The following is a 24,172-nucleotide window of genomic DNA, read 5'->3' as shown; positions in this document are numbered from 1 at the left end:
ACTATATGTATGCCTTTCACATTTGAAAAGTTCCGTCGATTCCTCGTAGATCCCCAGCTTGACAAAAATGTGTCTTGAAAACCTAATTTGCCTAAAAACATAACGGAGATGACAAATCGCCAAGCGGAAACTTTGCGTAGTTGAAGAGTTTCATTCTGATCAGCATCAGCAGTTCCACTTCAACAAATGTCACTTTTTTAAATGTAAATGCTTGATTTGTTGATGAAAATACAATAATCACTATATGTATGCCTTTCACATTTGAAGAGTTCCCTTTATTCCTCAGTTCTTCATCAGAGCTGAGTTTTGACAAAAACGGGACCAATCTGTATGTACATAAATTCAATCAAAAAAATAATTTTCAAAATTGGTTCAGAAATGACGGAGTTATGAAGTAACAAACATTAAAAAAAAAACATACAACCGAATTGATAACCTCCTCCTTTTGAAATCTTTACGTCGGTTAAAAAAGATTGATCATCCTGTCAATCATTCGGCGCTGTGTGTGAAAACTGTGAAATACGATTACCTCTATACCTACTTTCTGCACCTGAAGAAAAGCCGGTAGTTAGGTACAGAGTTGTCAATTTTATCTATGTCTCAAAAATAGTCATACTTTTGGTTTGCGTAGTGCCTATTATATGGTACTTAAGACAGTATACAATAGGTAGGTAGGTAGTTGGTGAATGTTTCCGTATGGACGACCGGTCTGGCCTAGTGGGTAGTGACCCTGCCTATGAAGCTGATGGTCCCGGGTTCAAATCCTGGTAAGAGCATATATTTGTGTGATGAACACGGATATTTGTTTCTGAGTCATGGGTGTTTTCTATGTATTTAAGTATTTATAATTATATATTATATATATATATTGTTGTCTAGGTACCTACAACACAAGCCTTATTGAGCTTACTGTGGGAGTTAGTCAATTTGTGTAAAATATACATTAGTGTAATAATGTCCTATAATATTTATTTATTATTTATTTATTTATGTGTGACTATCATAATGTTCAGACCATTGGCACTTAACTTTTATACCAATACGATTGATAAAATCGAAACTAGACAATCGTGATTTTAGAAATATAATTGATGTAAAACTCAAAAAAGTTGTCTCGACTGCCGGAGGTCGTTCAGCCATTTTTGCTCGAGTAAACTTGAAACTCGCAGAACCGGACTTTAGCCTAAGTTCGCCTTTCGTTTAAATCATCTTCCTTCACTGCAATTAGTTAGGAAGGAACATTTTGTGTTCTATCGTTAAACCGAGCAATTATTACTATTGCTTTACCGAATACATGACTGGCGAAGAAGTCTTGATTTGATCTCGAAATTAGTAACAACTATCCGTAATCAGAGACCTCAGTTATTGGTGTAGTAAGAGGCGAGTGCTTAAGAAAGCTGCGGGAAGGACAGCGCAGCACCGTCGGCGATAATTTGCTAGCTGCTCATTGTCACGGCCCTCGCGCAGCAGTACTAATGAGAATACTGTCTCCATTTCCACTAGCTGTAACATGTTTGTCATTTTCGTATACTTACCTCCCTCAGTATAAATTTCACGAGCTTAAATGTCAAGTTTTGGCAACTTTTATGCTAATTTCAGTCAAAAACTACAGGAGTACATCTACATATTACGATTAACCCATGAAGATAAAAGTCTTATTTTTTTCTTAGGAACTCATGAATTCTTACTTACAACTTACTACTTATTTAGGCTTTGATTTGAAATTTACGCAGATTGTAGTACGTTTGAGCTTTGAAATAGAATTTGTGTCGCATAAGGAATCGTAAAACCTAGTCAAGTCGAAGGAAATCGTAAATATTCTATATGCCGGTCTAGTGAAAGGACGAATCAGTCCATACAATATTGAAGATAAATCCTTGATGTATTCGTATCTTGAAAGCTTCACGTGATTTTAGTGTCTGCTGTCTGTTTGGGTTCTGCAGATAAAATGAAAAGTATAGGTAGTTATTTATAGCCTTATATTAATAGTTTTCTTAAATTTCTTATTGAGGTTAGTGTGTTTATTTATTTATTACTTACATATAATAACCCTTAGAGCATTTAGTTACGTGTAAGTAGTAGATTTTGTAGAAAATATGTAAAATATTTTTTCTGAATAGAATTTTAGTAAGCAGTTACCTATATATAAAGTAAAATAATGAAGGTCTAGGTAATATATCTAAACTTAAATCAAGTTTATTAATTAAAAGGTATGTTAAATGAATATTAATAATAAATTATGGTACCTAATAAGTACTTTACACATATTCAAGAACCATGTAAATTGAAAAGTTAGAATAGGCACCTACTGTGATTAATTTTATTCCCAAAGGGCAGTTTTTTCTCGTATAGACGAATTTTACTAACAAAAGGTTCGACTCGTGCTTGACCATATTTTTGATATTAAACTACTATTCATATTAAAACCGTTCCGACTCAGAATGTAATTAAATTGAATGCTTTGCTATAGGTACTACATCGCAAACAGGTTACAATACGTTCTCACGGCAGAATAAAGAACGCGGGCGTGCTTGAAAGTTACGCTTCGGCCTCTTAATCATTAATAGTGATTGCAATTGGGTTTTTGCAGCTGTACGACGAGAGTGCGCGACGTCTTGTGACTCTCGTACTCTCAAGTGTGTCTACCGACGACCGACGACTACCGAGAACGACGACCTACTGACTGACTCGATACATGTGGCGTGACATTTTACATCTTCATTTTCGGCACTTTAGATCGGCTGATAATCGCGTGGACTTGTAAGGTGCATAAATTATAAATTATTCTATTTCGAACACAATCTCGATCGTTGTAGAGTTCAAGGTGTTTATCATAATATGCAGTCTCATGGTTATAAATTTCAACTGTCCGTTCAAAGATAGTAATCGACGTGTATACGCCTTAGTAAGTCGGAGTGCGGCGTAATACGCAGTAATGAGTCTCGTTTGTGTTAGAGCCGATGCCCGTCCCATCAATGTCCAAAAACAATTTAAGCAAATGGAGCTAATCGAAGCGAGCGTGAGTGTGCCCGACCTCCGACACGTGCGGAGTGGAGTCGACTGTCGTTTATTTATAAAACATCCCATTCAACTCCCTTTTAATTTTAAAGCCGTCGTTAATCATAGCGTAACATTCACATTACTGAGAAATTTTAGGTTTTTCTTAAAAAAACAAACAACTCAGATAAGCTAATAACGCGTGAATATTTAAGATGGTTAAATTAATTTTCTCCTGCAACAAATAATCGTGCAGGAAATTGTCAAGAGACCATCACTTTAAGGGTTTATTTTACGGTCTAAATATTTAAAAGCGTTTCTAAACGGAAGGATGTTCGTTGGTAATGAGTGTGCGAATACGAAGTCGTATGCATCGTAGCGCGACGGATGCGTTCAGAATATCGTCTTCGTATTTTTGGAAGGGAAGTCTGCTTTGACGGAAGCGCGGCGGCTGCTTTCCTCGGTGAATAACAAATAACTTGTATCAAGATTTACGCCGAGTCTCACGGCCACGGATGCACTCACCTGTTAAGTATACCTACAGTGCGTACCCACGCATCGCGAGACCTTTAAAGGTTACCTGAATGCGTTACCATAGAACTCGTTTATGTCCTCTTCGACATTTAAGTCCTGAGATTTGTATTAAGTTGCCAACGGATCAAAAGTTCAGCAGTAGACTGGGTATGAAATTGTCCGATATAGTAATAACAATCTATTAGGTACTATATAGTACCTACTGCAATGTAATCCGACTGCCTCTACCTAGGTCCTAATAGGTACCTTGAGTTAACTACCGTCTAGGCGTTTCGTTACTTCATATTTATGGTACACGAATGCAATTAACCACTTCGCCTATTGCCACAGCATATGCAAAGGCCCTAAAAAGAACCGGCGAGGAAAACGGGTGAGTGAAGGAGGCTTACCTTGGGAGACGCGCGGTGCTGTGCGCCGCTCACATCATAACTGGCGTCTGTGGTGTGGCGCCGGCGCAGCCCTGCGACAAATAAATCTTCATTAAAATGATATATCACACGTCTGCAACGCGTTTCGGGAACTTCTCAAGTTTCAGACTCAAAGTTAGCGAACCGGCGCAATTAGCCGACTACCTGTAATCCAAGTGTATCGGTGTTAATTAAGTCTTAAGTTTACTTCGAAAAGATATAAACATAATTTTAAATGTTTTGAGTAACTTTCTCCCGTCAAAAGATAACGATTAGAACCCTGGCGCACCACTTTCGGTACCCATAGTCCATACATCATGGTAACGTGACCCATTTAGGGCAGCACATTTGTATCCTACAAGCTAATCAAATCAATTTATATTTCATCAATCACCGTCTAAGCGTTCTTTGAACTCGTGCGCTTTGTTAATTCCGGCGACTGCTGTTCCCTTTGAACATCCTAGAGACATGATTTGTCTGGGACGCTTTCTAGCGTGCATGATGTGATGTAACGAGTCGCGGCCGGCCGGTGCAGTGGACGCGCTGGCACACAAACTGGACGAAAGTGGACCGACCGAGCCCAGCTCCGCACCAGCGAGCCCTTTACGAGCTTTTACTTTATTGACATTTGTTTATGATGCATATTCTATTAAGAAATTGATATATTACCGGCGTTGTGGGTTTGAAGTCAAAATTATGTCGTAGAAAGGGTGTTAATACGTAAAATTATGGGCTTTATTGGAGTAACTAAGACGTCTATAAATATTTCGCTACTACCATAATATATCTACCAATCTTTACGGCAAGCTTTTAGTGTTCAGTCCAGTCGATTTAACCGAAGGCAGCGTTTACAGCATACATTTCGAACAAACGCGTCAATGATGAAAGGCACAAAGAATATCCCGTACAAAGAGATTAACTGTCATTTAGTAGACAAAGCCAATGTCAATATTGGTTTGTATGGGCGGTAAACACGGCGCGTCTCGGGCGACCGACTCCCGAGAATCCGACTGTATCAATTCGATACTCAAGCTGCTATAGACTTGATTGTTATAGGAACAAAGCCTATGCGGTTAGGGATCCCTAGCACTTTAAATTAAAATTATATTTGAGAAACAGCCTGGCACCTAGCCAGGCTGTTTCTGTTGTGTGTTTTGTTGTTGTATTTTTCTATTAGTTACGATACCTATACGAATGGTTGTGTTGTGATATATACCGACGTACTAATATCAAGTACCTGTTTCCCCACAATTAACATTTTCTAGCCATTAAAGAGTTTGGTAAATTTGAAATTGAATCGATCGATTCGGTTTAAATTGGTACGCATGCGTTACATGGAAGGAGGAAATGAACTCAGTGTCTATTGTTTAACAACATCCTTGGCAATGAACACTTACGTTGTGACAAAAAATCGAGTGACTAGCTAAAAGAGTACCTCTATGAAGCAATGCTACCGGGATAATATGATCAGGTCCTCGGCTTTTTAATTACCGTTTGCTGGACATTCTCATTAAATCTGGCTAGAGCCGGATAGTATTGGTCATATTATGCAGAGTCAAAGGGAATGCACAATAGGGAAGAATACCTACTACGTATTTCGATTAAATTTCTTGTGGACTGTATTTATTTCGGTATATGCAGTACAATAGAAGCCAGATGTCAGATTCCATTGTATTATAGATGTTAGATCAAACCATATTATAACTACATCCTTTTTTACAATGTAATGCGTAGGCCCATAATTTCAGATTTTTTCAACACGTATAAAATAATCGAGTAAAATACATACATACAGGCGCGGGTAAACCCCCATCACTTCCATATTATTTACAAGCTTTGATTTAACTTGCTCTGTTAGTATTGTATGTTGGGTGTGGGTACTTCCCGATTTCTGATTGAGCTGAAATTTTGTATACATATGTAAATTGAGTGACAATACAATATAATGATGACATGGAGCTAGATGATGGAGATAGGAGGTGGCCAAGGGAACTATGTCACACTATGTGATAAAAAAAACGCAGACGAATGGTGTTTGGGGTTGTTAGAATTGTCACGATGAGTATTAAGTAGTTGCCTGTGGAAAGAAAATAACAGTCAGCGATAAAAGGTTGTATATTTCGTTCGTGTCATCCACGATGACGCGCAGATTTGTCAAATCTAACCATTAATAACATGAGAATACGAGTCAAGGCACGCACGATCTATACCAAAATGAAATTTTGGTCAAAAACATATACGTACTGTATTTAAAGTCTGAGCGGGTGCCGCCTTAAAATTCAAAATTCAAAAAATTTTTCTGCAAGTAGGCCTCAAGGGCTCTTTTACAAGTCAATACAACATTTATAGTAACATCATATAGTGACATGAAAAATACATAACAACATTTATAAATACAACAGCCAATACCTGGGTAAACATTACATTATAATAATCTTAAAATAAATAATTACTATAATACAATAGAGATGTATAGTCTCTATGGTTAAAAACACATTAAATCTGGAGATGTAAAAGGTCCCCAAGGTTAAAATATACCGTAAAAAATGTGCCTACTTTGCTCTAAAAATTTTCAATGATTATATTGTGGTTGTATATTGATACATATGTATTTAAAGTTGAACATCACTGCTATCATGTTACACTAAAATAAGGTTGTGGTACAGTTTTCATATATAAAAACTGTTGAAGCCAGTGGGGAGTAAAGTAGGCAGGCATATTTTACGGTAATTTAAAAATTTTAGTTTTTCGTATAACCTTTCAGTTCCACAAGGCAAGTAGCGGTTTGTCATAATTCCTATAAATAAAAACTCAAATTGTTCGCGTTTGCAATAACAGTACAATGATTCCCAGCTAGCAATGAGCCGTGAAAGCAAAACATTGTGCCTCATTGTTACTAAACATTGTGTGCAAATTTCTGTCGATAAAAGCAAATACGCGTACACAACCGCGGATGCCTTGTTTGCTATGCGTTTTGTAAACCGTTTACGCATTTTTGAAGTCTTCAATAAGGTCTTAAATGTGTCATATTGACTGCAGTGTAGGCATTACGTACAACAATCTTGCAGAAGACAATGACCCATTCCACGGAAAGGACAGTTTATAGAGTGGCATAGGTATTTACATACCTAAGTAGTAGTCGCTGCGATTTAGTAGTTATTGATAGCCATGATTAGTGATTATTATCACATTAGCATACCTCATCATTATAATATAATGTGTTTACCTATATTCTCCTTTCCTTGTATAATAGTATACCACCTACCTGTACATTATAGCTTTAAATCGCATGTTAGAATTGTTGGGTAGGTAACTACTTGTTACTACCCCATAGCACAGATCATGAAAATACAACAAGCCCTAAAATGCGACATTCTCGAGAATGCCTTTTACGAAATTCGATTCTTCTTACTTCTAGTGCTGTGAAAGCGATTTTTATTTTAGTCTGGTAATATTTTATGACTTGGCTAACACATTCCCGGTATATTCTCGAGCTTTACGCATTTGATTGAGGAAGCTGTCATACAAGGCAAAAGCATTTCGTAAGCGACATTTTCGTCGGATGGCCAAACTGCCAAGACGATTGAAATAAAAAACATTTTCTCCTAGGCGTTTCCTAGGAATTAACAAAATATTCTTCTAATTTGATTGTGTTATTTCACTATATCTATAAATACTATTTAAAATTAACATATTATAAGTATACTTGTTTTATTGTTGTTTTTCACTGCCCAATAGCTTATTTCTTGCCACCGATTCGCTATCTGAAGGTTGTCTGGAAGAGATCGCTTTATAGCGATAAGTCCGCCTGTTGTTACCTACTAATTTAAGTCCTGTCTTTGTTTGTAATATGAGCTGTTCTCTACTAGTAGTGCACAACAAAGAATTTATTATTATATCAATGAAATTAGATATTCTATGGAAGTAGGTGAATTTTAGTATAAGTTTTCACACTCAATAACATGAATGAGAAGAAATAGTCGTAGTTAAAGTTTATGAATTTTATGATCCAAGCGGCGCAAGTGAACGTTTACGATTTAGTCACGTACGTTAATAATTACGTGAAGAATTATCATTGAAACATTTTATTATATGGAAACTAGCACGTGTGTCACTTTCAGATGGCAAAGAAAATGAGGAATGGGAATTTGGAGAGATCTGTTTGTTATGATACGAGCCCGGTTGCAAGCAAAATAAGGCCGTTTCTGTGACTATTGATTTTTTATTTAACATAAAAAAGACTAGGTACTTAGGTAAATCTACGAACTCGCAAACCTGAAGTCGAACAGCACACGTAGAACAGGGTTGCGATTTTTAAAACGCGACCTTCTTTTGTGTTAAAGTTAAATTAAATGGATGTTTGAAAAGGCTCAATTTCTATCCTAATATAAAACCTTTAGGTACTATAGTTTCCTAAATATGACTTATAATTATTTGGTTTCATAGATTATGTATACAATTTGGGTGGCAAATATCTAGAGTTGATTAGCGCTATCACAAAAAAAAACAATTAAGTAGTTCAATGTTATCTATGGTTACAAGTGCAAAAGGTTAACAAATTTAATACATCGGTGCGTGACGCGTGACTATAATCAATAGTACATACCTAACATTCCGAATGCTCCGGCTGCGAAATAAGTCTTCTGTGGAGGGTTGCTCGAGAGACTACAATTCGAAGGAGGGATTTTTCAAAAGTGAAGTTACAATGTTTGAAGGGCCGAATGCCTGCAGGGTGCATGCGACACCCCCGAGATTTAAAAGTATCTTTTAACAGCAGGCGCACCATAAATAATATTGGGAAACTTAAATATTTATATTAAAGCTTAAAAACTTTCAATAACAAAAAAATGGTTTATTCATTTTTTGCGTATAACGGTAAAAGCTTGAAAACGTAATTATTTATTTAATAACTTTAACATCTAACCTTGATCGAATGTAGGAATAGGATGCAGTCCCTACAACAAAAACTAGTTTTAATATATACATTAATCAGACTGACATGACTGTCAAATAATATATAACACAAAAGGATCAAGACTGGACAGTCACATGTAAGACACGACGCCGCAAAAAAAGTTTGCCGGGTATCTTTTGTTGTCACTACTGTTTCCGCCTCGTATTGTTTACGCCTAATGACCGTCGTAGAATCCCGCCATGGTATATGAAATGGGGTATACCAGTACTAAGGCACTTTTTATTTTTACTCTATTTTTTCCGAATATGGAGTGCTTAGTATTAATAACCTAGGACTAACAGACTAGTCTTTAATACCTCTACAATCTTATAATTTCATATTATGTACTTTAATTACGTGTTGTTCTCGTGTAAGTTGTTCCCGTGTGTGTGTGAATATTCCCAATACAAAATGGAACAGGATTCCCAGGACTGCACCAAATAAGATATTACTCACTGCATTACGTACTCTAAAGCGTTACAAATACAAACAGACGAGTTATTTATTACTGTAGATAACAATATAGATAAACGAAAGGTTACAATAAAATTGCAATCAACTTGTAATAAGTGCCACAATTAAGTTCTTCAAAGATTAATTTGATTTCTAGTGTAATTGGACCCTATGCTGGCCTCAAAACAGTATCTCTAGCCTTGTTTATAATGCTACCTAATTACAACTACCTACTTTCGTCGTAATAGTTCTGGTAAAGAAGATACTTAATAGTTGTACAGTACGTAATTATCGGTTAGCGCAGTCGGTCGGCATCTGACGTAAACTTGGTTATTTTCCTAATTAATAGACATTGTTTTTGTTCTTTGATCCATATTTCAAACGTATTGATGCCAAAATAATAAGATGAAACCAATTAGGGATAAGTTCGCCTTGGTACTACACATTAATTTTCTATCTGATGTAATCAGTATTTATTTTTCTCGTAGAATATAGTTATTTGTACAACAAGAGAGCAAAGTTTCATATTTCTTCGAGTGCTTGTTTTGAGTCCCGTGCAAGCGAAAGATTCTATAATAGATTCACGAGCGTAGCGAGTGAATCTAATTTAGAATCTTGAGAGTAGTAAGGGACTCAAAAGCGCACGAGATGTAAATAACTTTGATCTCTTGTAGTACACAAAAATTTTCACGTCAGTCAGCCATCAAAAAATACAACCTGAAAAAATGTAATCCGTCTTCATCACTATTTCACTCATGTTTTCTGAAGGTATTCTAACAATTAACTTTAATTACCGCAATAAAACAAAACGAAAGAAATTGCAATAAAATAATATTGAATTAACGAACATCAATTGACAGTTCAATCGACAACTTTTTTTGGTAAAAAAAAAAACTTTGTAAGATACGGTCCGAATTGCGCATCCCACTATTTGTCAAGTATAGCAGACATCGTTAAAAGTATTAGTTAAGTAGAATTATTTACTGCGTAACAATTGCGTAAAATTTTATAAGTTTATTGTTTTGATTGTATAATAAAATACGTAAAATATGGTGTTTTTATTAAATATAAAACTTTTATTTCTTTAATTAATTATTACGAATGAAGACTCGTAGGGTGTTTTGGAACGATGCGGTCTGACTTATATCGGGGGTCTATTATAAACCGTCAATATACCGTTGAATTACCTATGCACTTTTTTTGTCTCTTTCTTTTTGCTAATGACGTGAAAGGGACAAAGACAATAGAATCCAAATACTTCGAACTTGTATTAGGCCCCGGACGTTGAAATGACATTCGAATATAAAGATCACTTGAATGTTATTTTGTCTCACTCGGTGAGCAAAAAGCGATTTTGCTCACTGTTTTTAAGCAGCAAATTACCCTTGTTCCAGCTGCTGACGTGAAAAAGTATTTACGTGCTTACTTCCGATTTTGTATGTCATACGATTTTGCGTATCATACATACGCAAAATCGGTTTGTTCCTGTATCAAAATCACAGGTTCACAGAAAACTACAAACTAACTACTAAAAAATTTGTGATTATTATACAGAATTATTTAAGTTCAAATGTACGTTTGTAACTCTGTATGCTATGGCCCATAAAAGATATGTATGGTTTTTTCCCTATTCTTTCACGCAATCGCGTAATTAATTACCTACGTTTTTAATGCGGTCATCTACCTATACCATTATACCCTAGAAAAGGTATTGACGTTGTATTTTTTGGTGCGTTATTATAACACTATTCTCCTGACGTAAAGTGCAATAGCTATTTTTAGGGTTCCGTAGTCAACTAGTAACCCTTATAGTTTCGCCATGTCCGTCTGTCTGTCTGTCTGTCCGAGGCTTTGCTAAGTGGTCGTTAGTGCTAGAAAGTTGAAATTTGGCATGGATATATAAAATCAATAAAGCCGACAAAGTCGTACAATAAAATCTAAAAAAATATATTTTTTAGGGTACCTCCCCTACACGTAAAGTGGGGGTGATTTTTTTTTTGCTTCAACCCTACAGTGTGGGATATCGTTGGAAAGGTCTTTCAAAAGTAATAGGGATCTTCAACAAACATTTTTTGATAAAGTGAATATATTCAGAGATAATCGCTCCGAAAGAAAAAACATGTCCCCCCCCTCTTACTTTTGAACCATAGGTCCAAAAATATGAATAAAATCGTGGAAGCAGAGCGTAAGAAAGTCAAATGAAAACTATAGCGGACATGATCAGTTAAGCTGTTTTTGAGTTATCGCAAAAAGTTTCCCCTTCATAGTAAAAATACGTACATCCACAGTTCATGCCTTGGTTAACAATCTACTATACTTTAAGCTTCAGTTTAGCTTGTTGAGACGGAAGAGTAACTACGGAACCCTACTCTGAGCATGGCCCGACATGCTCTTGGTCGGTTTATTTTATTTTAAATCACGTTCAATTGTGTGACCTATCGTAAGAGAATAAGGTACCTAAACAATTGAATGATATTTTAAAATGAGTTATTGCATTTTACGTTAGGAGCAGAACAGTCATCTCAGTACAATTGAAAACCTCTTGTAAGTGTATAGTAAGGATCCTGACCGAACCACCACCTTTGAACCCACGACTTCTGACCACCACACACATCTGAAAGGTTAATACGTAAAATGATATCTAGACACATATCAATATCGTACTTACTGTAACATCAGCGTATCGGGATGTAGTCCCCTAGAGCATAAGCTATAAAGCTCGTGTCATCCACGATGAGATGAAGATTTGTCAAATCTAAACTTTAATAACACGATAATATGAGTTAAGGCAGGCGTCTTCGTGAATGACACGAGCTATATAGGAACCCTGGGAATAGGTGGAATCACCTTGTGATGACGAAATAAATGAAATTAAATTGAATCAAGATAATGAGTCTTGAGTCGAAATGTAGGCAATTAAGCATAACACATAGTACAGAATATCTTGTAAATAGGCAACTACCGTATTTATTCTGCTTTTGCTATATATAAAACATATTTAGAGTCCCACAAGATAACTCGTCGTATATATTACGTTACGTGACATACTGGGGTTAATATTTTATACGTGAAAATGGAAATTATGCCTCAGTAATTAGAGCTACGAAGTCTAAAGAAAGGGCGGTTAAGTGAGTTTTTTTTCATTGGTATTACTTTGGAGGCTTGACCAATGGATTCGATTTGAGTTTGCACATGACCGACATAGTGACTTACCTCCGATAAGAGCACTTTCATAAATCATAATTCTTAAATCTATGTGTCGAATAATTGAAATTGGTTTATACTACACGTTTAACTAGTATGAAATCTTCAAAAGAATGACGTGTTCGTTACACAAAATGTCATATATATCTTACCTACTAAGTATTTGGGTACGATAACGCAACAGGTGACTTCAGCAGTGTTACTAATCAATTTACATAGTATAATATTATGTTCTGCGAATGATCGATGATGATGAATATGTGTAGGCATCAAATTTCTATGATTAATTAATAAAAAATGCGCATAAAACCTCATGCATTTTCACCTCATCCGACACAATATTTAATCAGAAGCTGATATATGTATGAATAAATAAATATTATAGGACATTATTACACAAATTGACTAAGTCCCACAGTAAGCTCAATAAGGCTTGTGTTGAGAGTACTTAGACAACGACATATATAATATATAAATATTTATAAATACTTAAATAAATAGAAAACACCCATGACTCAGGAACAAATATCCATGCTCATCACACGAATACATGCCCTTACCAGGATTTGAACCCGGGACCATCAGCTTCGTAGGCAGGGTCACTGCCCAGCTGCCCACTAGGCCAAACCGGTCGTCACCATACGATCCGATAAAGAATAGGCAATTCAGGTGTTCATAGTTAAAAAAAAAGATGGCACCTAAGCTAACGAAGATCTACTAAGATCAACTGAGTGCATCTTTCATGTGTTATTATTAGAATTGTCGGGTGTTGTGAGCTCGGGTGAACATTACCTATATATCATCTACTCGTAGTATCTGCTAACTCATTGAGGTGATCGCTGACATACGTGACATAGATTTAAAGATGTCAGCTACGATATCGTATGGGGCCAGGCTAGAAGTAGTCGAGTTAAAATCAGGTGAACTTTATCCACTCCACCAGTCCAACTCAGAAATCGGGTCCGTAGTGGTTTTGTATCGGATAACATACTATGTATTTTTTGATAAGTACACGCCTTTATTGCTGACATCTTTCGCAACCTCCCGTCCATTGCACTTCTATTAACTTCTCAAAACTAATAAAGAGCTAAAATTGCATTTATTCGCGTTTTTCTTAATGAGTATACACTATACATTATCAGATTATTAGCTCCATGTAAGAAAATTAGTGCATTTTTACCAAAGTTACGGAAGTAAATACCTATACGTTACCTATACCAAATGTCAGCTCAATCATATTAGTAAACACCCCTATAATGGAACAGGCACCAGTAATGGGATGGTATAGACAAATCCTGTAAAACAAGTATTTACCATCAGTTTTTAATCACTGGCAACATTTTACCGTAAACAAGAGCCAAAGAGTTTAATTTTTCATTTATATTAAATATAAATAACAAATTTTGTTAGTTTGAAAATTAATGGCGTCATACATCCCATGACTGGAGCAAAACTCCATAGTTATAATTGGTTAACAATATTGAAACCAATTGCAGTAGCTTTCATTAAATACATAGAAAGCATAAGGGATTAATTGGACATTCAACTTTTGAAGCACAAAGCACATGTTGGTGAAATATCAAAGTAAAGGAAGCGCTGGTGGCCTAGCGGTAAGAGCGTGTGACTTGCAATCCGAAGGTCGCGGGTTCAAACCCCGGCTCGTACCAATGAGACTTTCGGAACTTATGTACGAAATATAATTTAATATTTACCAGTCGCTTTTGGGTGAAGGAAAAATCGTGAGGAAACCGGATTAATCCCAACAAGGCCTAGTTTACCCTCTGGGTTTGAAGGTCAGATGGCAGTCGCTTTCGTAAAAACTAGTGCCTTCGCCAAATCTAGGGATTAGTTGTCAAGCGGACCCCAGGCTCCCATGAGCAGTGGTAAAATGCCGGGACAACGCGAGGAAGAAGAATGTGAAATATCAAAAATACTGCAAATTTTCTCTTAAATGTCTCATGATTGGTGCCGTTGACATAATATATACCAGGAAGTGGTTCAAATTTCACTTAAAAGAATCAACTAACCTTTTCAAAACCTTGTTAGCCTATTTAAAATACAACCGGTACATACTACAACCTCCTTACAACGTCACACGTCATGTCAACAATGATATTGTCAGGAAGGTTGAACTTGATGTGAACTTGATTTTATTGTGCGTTCAATTCTACGGTAATTTTGCCCCTTCTTGCCGTGCTTGTGTTATATTTGTGGCAATGCGAGTGCAAATGGAGTGGAACTTATTGAAAGAATAATAGTTGAAATAAGAGTTATATTCTTATAATTATGTGTCTTTATGTAAACGTGAACATTTCAGCAAGATCAAAAATGTATGGCGTTAACCTGTAAATGCTGCTGTGCTAGTTGCGAAAAATGATCAGGTACCTACTTATTTGTGTAACACGCTGGCTGCCCACCATACTAAGTGTTACTCCCACGCCCCATACACATTTAGATATTCTACAGGTGATGCTCACAGCATCGGACCATTACTGAGGTTTAATAAAGAGGCAATGAGATTTTGATCCCACCGGTGATGCTCATGGCCACACAGAGAAGATTACGTGATCCCACCGGTGAGGCTCATGGCAGCCAAGGTGTTAACTTAGTTAGATTGTTGTGATAGATTTAATTCTGCGGCTGGACATGGAAATCTTTGAGAGATGCATACATCCAACAGTGGACGCGAATATGCTGGATAGTAAAATTTGGTCGAAAGTTAGATTCGAATTAATTTAGCACCTAGTCGTCAAAATGACACAAATTTCTGAGTGAAAAAATATTTGGTAATCTAGTCTAGTTTCCATGGCAATACAAGCCCTGACAGGAGTCAATACATGACAAACAAGAAGCAGGCGCACTTAGTAATCAACACGTAGTGATTATATGCTCTTTGGTAATCAAGACAGCCTGGGCGCATGCAACTCAACATTGTCGCGGGCCGCTCGCAAATTGTGAAGTTGATCGAACCTTGTGTTTACCTTACACAGCGTGACGAGCGTGGTCCTAGCTTAAACTAAAACTAGTCAGTTAACTATTCATGAAAGTTGCTCCTGCGACAGGAATGCCAACTGGCGCCGCGCCTAGGGTTACCAGATACTGTTTTATGGACACCGGATACAATTCTCGATTCTATTGCCTTACCCCTTCAATGGACCAAATTAAACGGATAAAAAATCTACTATTTACTATATTATTCCAATTCAAAGTCCTAAAAAATCTAGTTTATAAATGTACATACCCATAGAAAGATAATATAATAACTAGGGTGGTCATTTTTGCCTTACAATATATTTCATGTGTTGCTAACTTTTTACGTCTTATAAATAGTGATATGCTTACGGCTTATAAATAGTGATATGATAATAAACTATTGGGAGTTACTTATATAACACACACACACCATTAACACCATTTTGAGGCATTTAAAAAGTTTGTATCCAGATCTATACACAATATTTCTAATATTTAAAAGCGATTTTATTGTAAGATTAACAGTCACCTCGGAGCTCATAATGCAATTATTAAATGTTTGAGTGGATTAGTAGTGAGTAGATTTTATTTATTGTTTACTTCCTATCATGTTGTGAGTAGATTTCATTCATTGTTTATTTTGAATCTAAAATTAATTTAATATTTATCAGTTATTCACAAACCGAAATCAAAGATCAGCACTATTTGTTTTAAGCTGGTCACATTATTTCTACGTTTGACATTTGTGGTTGTCATTTTAGTCTACGGATTAAAAAAATAAACTTTCGTTTGTGAAGAGATAAAAAATTGGTAAGAAGAAGGGGTTAGTAATAGAGCTGATTGTTTTGTTTGATAGACTTTGACATGAAAACTTAACGTGGCAACACAGACTTTTCCATAACAGTAACTTTCATCACAACTTCTGACAGTGTTTGTATAAAATGTACAATGTAATCGGCTTTTTAATTCAGCCATCCGAAAATTCCGTAATCAATCAATCATAATTTCCTTTCAGGTCAGGAAAATTGAGAAATCTGGTAACCCTAGGTGCACCGTGTCCATGCGATTTACTGCCTACTCGCGTCGTCTGTGTACGTTGTTATACGTTGTTTTTGAGCTATCCGACGATCTAACCGTAGCCTATTCTTGGAATACCTATGTCGCCGGATAGTTTTTGTTGTCTTGGCAATTATTTCTGAGACTTCAATATTTATAGGTAAGCAAGTGCAAGCATATCCATATTGTTACAGATGTTTGTTCGACGATCATTTACTGATCTAAATATGAAAGAGACAATTAGATTATTAATTAGACTTGTTATATAAATTACCGTATTTCGAAATGTTTTATCTATATAATACCTATCTTGCGTCTGCGTCGATTATTAAGTAATTTACAAACTTCAAACTATAAGTAGATGAGTGGCATTAAACACTGAATTAGTTCCAATTTAAACACTATAGGTATATTTAGGTACGTCAAGTTTCATAGGGCCGTCTACTGTGTATATTGGCGTTGCTAAATTTACTGGGATCTTTAACTCTCTAATTGAAGCCATGTAACAAAATGTTTAGGTATATAAATAACAATATAAATAAATAAATATTATAGGGACATTCTTACACAAATTGACTAGGTCCCACGGTAAGCCAAGAAGGCTTGTGTTGTGGGTACTCAGACAACGATATATATAATATACAAATACTTAAATACAAAGAAACGAATATCTGTGCTCATCACACAAATAAATGCCCTTACCGGGATTCGAACCCAGGACCATCGGTTTCACAGGCCGGGTCACTATACCCACTAGGCCAGACCGGTCGTTAAAAAAAAACATAAAAAGATAACATTTACGTAAGTAATTAAAATGCGTATTCTTTATTAACAAACAAGTTCAAGGGACAGTGATAACACAATAAAGTAAACGTTTCTAGCCACAAGTCTTTATAATTGCCTGAACAAGATAGAGGGCTTGCGGTTAAGTTACGTAATTTCAAAGTAAATGTTGCTCTTATATGAAAATAAACAGAGTGTAGGCAACACGTGACTAAATAGCAAATCATAAGCCTAAGGCGACGTAGTAGTTATCTAAGCGTACTACTCGTACAATCTACATACTACGTAAGGTAATAACTGAAAAATAGAACGGCAGGTCAATCCTCGGTGTCACCCATCGCTTGTAGATTTACTATAGGTAACTATTTACATAAATCTAGTCGAAGGATCCCTGATAATGTGGTTCCTATGGGTCATTTCAGTTAATACATACTACCTAGTTATTTGACAGCTAATATGTCAAATTGGATGTAGCTTTAGGCACACAGTGCGTTGTCAGTGCATTATGGTCGCACATAGCAAATAGTGCAATTTTTATGGCGTGTGAATGTTCCCACCCTCTCGTTCCTTTTAAAACCGATCGAAATTAATGCATCGTCAAACTTAAGCAGCTCTATTTCTTGCGGATCCCTTTGTTGGCATAATTATTTAAAGTCATAATGTAATGATAGTAATATTATCATTAGTCAACTCTGAAACCGTTAACTTCTCAGGAGTTAGGTTATCCTATAGATAGGTTAAGTTAGGTTTGTTTTATGGCAATACTGAAAAGTTACGCGTTTCTGAGAAAAACCAAATTATGGCTAACGAAAATGCGGACAAACAATACATTATAACTTAAAACTTTACAACAATAGAGACCCCTATGTATTGTGTTTATGGTAAAATTTAGCCAGTGTTAAAAAATATGTTAAATATATTAGTTCATTGACAGGATTTGTGAAATCCTTTTCAATATCAGTGCATTTATAGGGGTGTTTTTCATAGTTAGTAAGCGCTAACAACTCTCAGATTAGGTACTCGGTAAGTATATTTAAACGAATGCAAATTGATTGCTTCTAATAACCTAGATCCCGACAAAGTCTAATACATTCTAAAGTTTTCCTGGCGCCTCACGTGCATTTGTGGCGTTTGACTTGACTAACAATACCAGTTGTTGTGACCACAATAATTATAACTACTACTTACTTATCCTGCATTGGCTTAAACTGTTGACGAAGTTAAATCTTGTACTTATACTATTTAAAGCATCTTTAACGAGAATTTCATTAATACATCTTGACATGCCAGCGTCCTTATGTTACGACGTTCCTTATTATGCCCCGTTTTTTTAAAAGATTAAATTTTTTCTAACCTCAAAAGTAGTGGTGATTAACTTTTTCGTCCGAAATGCTAGGGTTCCTATGATACCTAATATTGCGGTACAATAATATATAAATGAAACTAAAATCTGTCTAACTATGCACTGAATTATTTCAGTGCATAGTTAGTCGGATTTAATTCTGGAGGAAAAAAGTTACCACTACTTTTGAGGTTATAAAATTTCTAATCTGAAAAAAAAACGGGTTGTTTGTTGCTGTGCCTAATAAGATAATTGGATATTTAGATTATGTGCGAAGTGTGTGGTAGGGGAAGTGTAAGTGACGAGCATGCACGACGACGGCGTGGGAAAAATGTCAATATACCGGGTGTTTCCTGTAACACGAGCAAATAATTAAACCATATATTTTACTCCTAAAATGATATAACTTTTGATTAACGACTTTTAAAAATGAAATCTTTAGATTTTATTTTTTTCATACAAATTTTATATTATTTTCAATGTATGCTGACATCAGTGTGTTTAACGTTGCTTGTCACGCTTTAAACGTAACAAAATTCGCAATACATTGCGTCTTAGAATTAACTTAAATGTGTAATAAAAATTAAAACTTAAGTTATTTTTAAAAGTTGCTGAACAAATGTTGGTTAGTTTGAGGAGTGTACTCCTCAAACTAACCTACAGTTTAATTTATTGCTCCTGTTACAGGAAACACCCGGTATAATATGTCATAGGATGATTGTTATCTGTCAGATAAATAATATGTCCCTTACCCGACAGGTTGGCGCCAAAGAGCGAATAATATGGTATGATGATACATATAACAATGTTTAATGCAATTAGGTCAATGTTTTGTGGTTTAGCGGTCACTCGGTGTAAGTAAGGAAACATATTTCCTTGAAAGACTTCATTAGTAAGCAAAAAAATTCTATAAATTTACATTTTTTACACTAACGATAAATTATCGTGGTACAATTATTGTGTTAAAAGTGCCTATTAATAAAATATTGATGAAATTTGCCTTACTAGATTTTTAAGATATTTGAGTCGTTTTTAATTTTTAAATGTAGGAAAACAGTTTTACAAAATGTCAACTAACTAGATATCTGAAATTTTCATACGTACGCTACGGGCAGGTACTAATAAGTGATTCGGTCAAGTTATGTTCTAATGTATGGGGAAGACAAACAAATTATATCCAGCTTAAAACGAATGTAGTATGATACCTTTGGGTATGACCTTTGGGCTAGGCTCTACGCACACTACTGTTCCCTCCCCTCCCCTTGACGCAACCCCCCCTTTTAAATAAATAAATAAATATTTTAGGAATTATTACACAAATTGACTAAGTCCCACAGTAAGCTCAATAAGGCTTGTGTTGAGGGTACTTATACAATGATATATATTAATACTTAAATACATAGAAAACACCCATGACTCAGGAACAAATATCCATGCTCATCACACGAATAAATGCCCTTACTAGGATTTGAACCCGGGACCATCAGCTTCGTAGGCAGGGTCACTACCCACTAGGCCAAACCGGTCGTCATTTAGCATGAAATCTGCCGATTTTAGTATGAAATATGTCCCGAAATGAACATCCTGTAAAATATACCAAATTTTGTGATATAAATGATTATTTATGCGCTATACGACAGCTATAATCCCCGTCCCCATCCACGCAGATTCCTAAGTACCTATGTACATATACATTTACTTAATTTTTTAGGATTAGGAAGAACTCCTCTGAAGTAAGCATGAAGCAAGCAATTTTGAAGTAAAAACTGCATAATATTCATGCTACATTTCATTAATATTCCAGACATCGATAGTTTGACATTCAAAATAACACTTGCACCGTCTAGGGTATCATAATCGCTGCCAACTTAGCATGGCCTGACTCAATATTATTTGTATCCTTCTGTTGCATTTGAGGTCGATTACAGCACATCTTTCGCTTTTTCTATCGGTCATATTGCGACACCATAACAATACCGTTATATCACACTATGTGAAACACATTAGCATTTGTTGGGCTGTTAAATTCTGAACTTAATTTGTATGCGCTGTACAGAAGAAAAACAATACAGAGTGTGACATCTTGTGCAAATTGTGTGTAAAGGTTTATGACGCAATTAAAATTCGTAAATATTACAATTAACAATAAACTCCGCGTATTTTTTTTATAATGGTGTACATTATTATTATTTATAAGAATAACATTAATTTGGCTAATAGTTTAATTATCATGATACAGTACGAAGTTACGAACACTCCTGCCATATAAACGCGATGCCTGTAATGTATCAAAGTACTGATTATGTAAAAAGTTCTTCGAAAAGGGGAAAAAAATCAAGGTAAATACCGTTAAGTAAACTACAGAACGTCGTTCAAATAAAATTCGTAGCTAAAGAAGCTATGTATTGTTAAACGATAAAGCAGCACAACAATGAATTACTTCCTTAGCAGCAGTTTTCACTTTCGGCGATGACAAATGAGAGCATTAGCCATTCCGCCCGCGGCCGTGACACAGCGCAGCTTCCGCATAATGTCGTCCCTTGACGACCGATGTGTACCTTTACTTTCTATCCTTTGTGATATTAATGTTTAATAAGCTTATTACGACCGTTGTACCTTGAGTAAAGTCAGCGTCTAATAGATAGTCGCAGCCAAAGTGACAATAGTAGATTGTTAACCAACTTAACCAATGGACGAAAGGGTCTGTGGAGGTAGTTCCGAGACTGAAATGTTGCCTTTCACCCCAGTTTAACACTGTACGTTTCATTTCGAATACGAGAAAAGTAAAATACATGAGTATTAAAAAAACATGACTGAGGGCCTGTTTCACAATGTACAAGTAGTCCTGAATAAGCTACTTGCCACTTATCTGACGAATAAAGTCATCGTTGGCGTTTCACAATCTTTAAATAAGCTTAACTGGTAGATAAAGTGCTAAGTTTTGCAAGAAGTTTTATTTGGATTATTTTATTTGTTAATTAGCTATCCAATACTTTAGTTGAACATTGTGAAAGAGGCCCTAAGTACTCGTATACCTAAATTACATAGTACTTCTTAAGGATACTTACAATTAACAATTTAGGTTTAAAGTGTCGTTATTTATGGAATGGGTAGTTAAATATCAGAATGGAAACTGTTCAACAAACCCATTTAAAACCAAACTTTGATTGCTTAAAGTAAAAAAAAATAAAAAAAATTGTACTTGGAAATCCTAGAATGTAAAATGCTGTAGTGCAGAAACGTATCACTTTCTGCACACCAGAACAACAATCACCCAATTTCAGTGCATGAGAAATGAACAATATGTTCGCGGGATTTGTAATCGTTACCTTGCATACCACAGCAGTAGGTATAATTTTAAAGACGTGACGAGCAAAATTTTAATAGAAAGTATAATTTTCAGATTTATTGAGATAAAAAAAACACTAGCGATGTCCATATCTTCCTTATACTCCCTTATATTTGACGACAGGTCTGGCCTAGTGGGTAGTGATCATGCCTATGAAGCCGATGATCCTGGGAATCCTGGTAAGGGCATTTATTCGTGAGATGGGTGTTTTCTATGTATTTAAGAATTTATAAAATATTATATATATCGTTGTCTAAGTACACTCATCACAAGCCTTATTAAGCTTACTGTGGGACTTATAGTCGATTTGTGTAATAATGTCCTATAATATTTATTATACCTTCGCAAATTTCGTGGGCGCGCCATATCTTTTGTTCCCTCTTCTAATTTCTTGGTTTTACGCCCCCTCTTAATGGAATGGGAATAACAGCGCTGCTTGTATTATGTTTGTGTTAATATAATTTAAACTTACTCCAAATAAAATAAACTCTAATAATTCAAATTAAAAAAAATCGGACAAAGGCGAGTCGGACTGCCCCCCGAGAGTTTTGTACAAATTTAACTTATTTTTATTCAAAATTATAGTTTAGACATGTTTCCCTTTATTAGTGAGAAGATATAACTTACCTAATTTCATAGTTCTTGGTCAACGGGAAGTACTATATGGATTTTGATACCCTTGAGAGTGTCAAAATATTGTGTTTTTTTGCGGCATAAACGGCCATATCCTTTTTTAGGGTTCCGTAGTCAACTAGGAACCCTTATAGTTTCGCCATGTCCGTCTGTCTGTCTGTCTGTCTGTCCGAGGCTTTGCTCCGTGGTCGTTAGTGCTAGAAAGCTGAAATTTGGCATGTATATTTAAATCAATAAAGCCGACAAAGTCGTACAATAAAATCTAAAAATTTAATTTTTTTAAGGTACTTCCCCTACACGTAAAGTGGGGGTGAAATTTTTTTTTCGCTTCAACCCTAAAGTGTGGGGTATCGTTGGAAAGGTCTTTCAAAACTAATAGGGGTCTTCAAGAAACATTTTTTGATAAAGTGAATATATTCGGAGATAATCGCTCAGAAAGAAAAAAAAAATGTGTCCCCCCCCCTCTAACTTTTGAACCATAGGTCCAAAAAATATGAAAAAAATCTTAGAAGTAGAGCTTAAGAAAGACATTAAATGAAAACTATAGCGGACATGATCAGTTTAGCTGTTTTTGAGTTATCGCAAAAAGTTTTCCCTTCATAGTAAAAAGACTTACTTTAATTAGGTACTGATTATGCAAATTTGCTTATTTGTTTAACTCGGGTGAAAGGTACCGTTTCATCCCTTGGTTAACAATTTATTATACTTTAAGCTCCAGTTTAGCTTATTGTGACGGAAGAGTAACTACGGAACCCTATACTGAGCGTGGCCCGACATGCTCTTGGCCGGTTTTATTATTTACTTAGAAATTTGATTTATTTCACAGCTTCAAGGGGCTGCAGGCTTCAGTATATGATTTTAAATTCAACTCGATACCTCGACGCGTTCCCGAGATAAAGAGTCTTGACAGACAGACTGACGGACGGATAACACAAAGTGATCCTATAAGGGTTCCGTTTTTTCCATTTGATGTACGGAAACCCAAAAATAATCAAATGACTTATTACCATAGAATCTTCTGCCAAACCACAATGCCAATTCAATCAATTCAATTCAATGAAATTTCATGATCTCGTACTAAACCTTCACATTTGGTTCCAGGTACATACGTATTATGCACCTGCCCGCGAACTAATAGGTACTATTTTAATCTGATTCAAATGTGCATTAGAGATTAGTCGACGACGTTTATCAATTGGCTGATCGTTTCAGTGTTTACAATCTTCTATTAGCGATATTTCCCAGATGTTTTACAATTTAGTTTTGTATATTTAGGTATTCCTTATTCCCGGTTAAAACACATTTGTTGCTGTTTGAGTAAAGATTGTTAGATATGGGAATTAAAACTTGCTAACATTTTAGAGGTACCTAGGTATTAATAGAATCTAGTGGGATTTTCTTGTTTTATTGTTTATGTCTACGCCTAAAATAGGTGCTGATAAGTACAATTTTATATTAATTAATTTTAATTAATATAAAATTGTAAA

At 35.6% G+C, this 24,172-nt stretch overlaps 1 protein-coding gene across 1 annotated transcript in view; it reads right to left on the bottom strand.

Annotated features, from left to right (window-relative positions):
• Positions 1–24,172, bottom strand: part of LOC133521980 (uncharacterized) — a 57,053-nt gene that overhangs the window by 12,541 nt on the left and 20,340 nt on the right. Inside the window, exon 2 of the mRNA XM_061857142.1 lies at positions 3,921–3,991. The gene's annotated coding sequence lies outside the window, so the exon portion shown is untranslated. The remainder of the gene's footprint in view (positions 1–3,920; positions 3,992–24,172) is intronic.

The sequence above is a fragment of the Cydia pomonella genome, chromosome 10, assembly GCF_033807575.1.
Source record: "Cydia pomonella isolate Wapato2018A chromosome 10, ilCydPomo1, whole genome shotgun sequence".
Lineage (NCBI taxonomy): Eukaryota > Metazoa > Arthropoda > Insecta > Lepidoptera > Tortricidae > Cydia > Cydia pomonella.
This window is presented reverse-complemented; position numbering and strand designations above follow the sequence as displayed.